Genomic DNA, 1,209 nt, shown 5'->3' with positions numbered 1-1,209 from the left:
AAGGCAGAGAGGGTTAGGAGCTGGTTGAATGGACATGGGGAATCAGGGGTGGAAAGGAGGAGTGTGCTGTCACAGTATGGGGAGAGCAGTTAGGGTCATATAACAATGTATGTATAAATTTTTGGATGGGAGACTAACTTGAAATATAAACTTCATCTAAACTACAACAATAATAATGAAAAAAAGAGTCAGCAGGGTTCTTGGCTATTGGTGAAGAATTTCACTTTTCATCTGACCTTAAATCAGATCCATGCAAAACCTAGGAGTATACAGAGAGAATCACTCTTCAGTCCCTGAGAATCTAGGGTTATACAGAGGAAAACATTTCTGCTTTTTATGGACATGAAAAGGGACATACAAAATACTCTAATGTAACATTTCTCAACCTTGTGTAAAATACGGACCCTTTTTAAAGGAAAGAAATATTTCCATGATTCCTAGTGTTAATGAACATAAATTATTGTGTTTCAACATAAAATTGAGTATAAATCCTTATGCCTACATCTCTTTTACAGCTATAAAACCTAAGCAAATTTACAAATGGAATACAAACAAATCTACAAAACCCATATGTGGTGGTTAATGTTATGTGTCAACTTGGCTAGGCTATGATTCTCACTGGCTTGGCAGACATTGGATTGATTGCTCTCTATAATCATCTCCATAATATGATTTGATGTGATCAGTAAATCAGTTGAAAGGAGAGTTTCCTTAAGGATGTGGCCTGCCTCCGTTATATTAATATATGTTCTAGCAAAGTCCTCTCTCTGTCGACCCTGCCTTTTCTTGTGGGCTGACCTCTGGTTCTTAAGACGTCTTCAGGCTGCCTGCTGTCCGACCTGCAGGTTTTGTATTTGCCAGCCCCTGCAACCACATGAGCCTGCAGAAATCTCCAGCCTGTTGTGTGACCTACTGATTTGGGACTCACTAGCCCCCCAATTGCATGAGACGTCTCCTTAAAGTAAATCTCTCTATGTATATCGTATATGCACTTCACTGGCATTGCTCCTCTGGAGAACCCAGACTAGGATACCATACACTCAAGTTAACATAAATGTGAAAAATGATGCTTTACTATCACAAAAAGATAAAATATGTGTTTAATGTTTCATTTATTGACCTTATTTTTTTGATTTTGAGATGAGGGTATTATCATCTGAGTCACCATCATTGCACTTTTACCCAATGATTAAATTTTATTCTTGAGTT

This window comes from Trichechus manatus, unplaced genomic scaffold, assembly GCF_000243295.1.
Source record: "Trichechus manatus latirostris isolate Lorelei unplaced genomic scaffold, TriManLat1.0 scaffold00161, whole genome shotgun sequence".
NCBI lineage: Eukaryota > Metazoa > Chordata > Mammalia > Sirenia > Trichechidae > Trichechus > Trichechus manatus.
Note: the sequence above shows the minus strand (reverse complement) of the source record.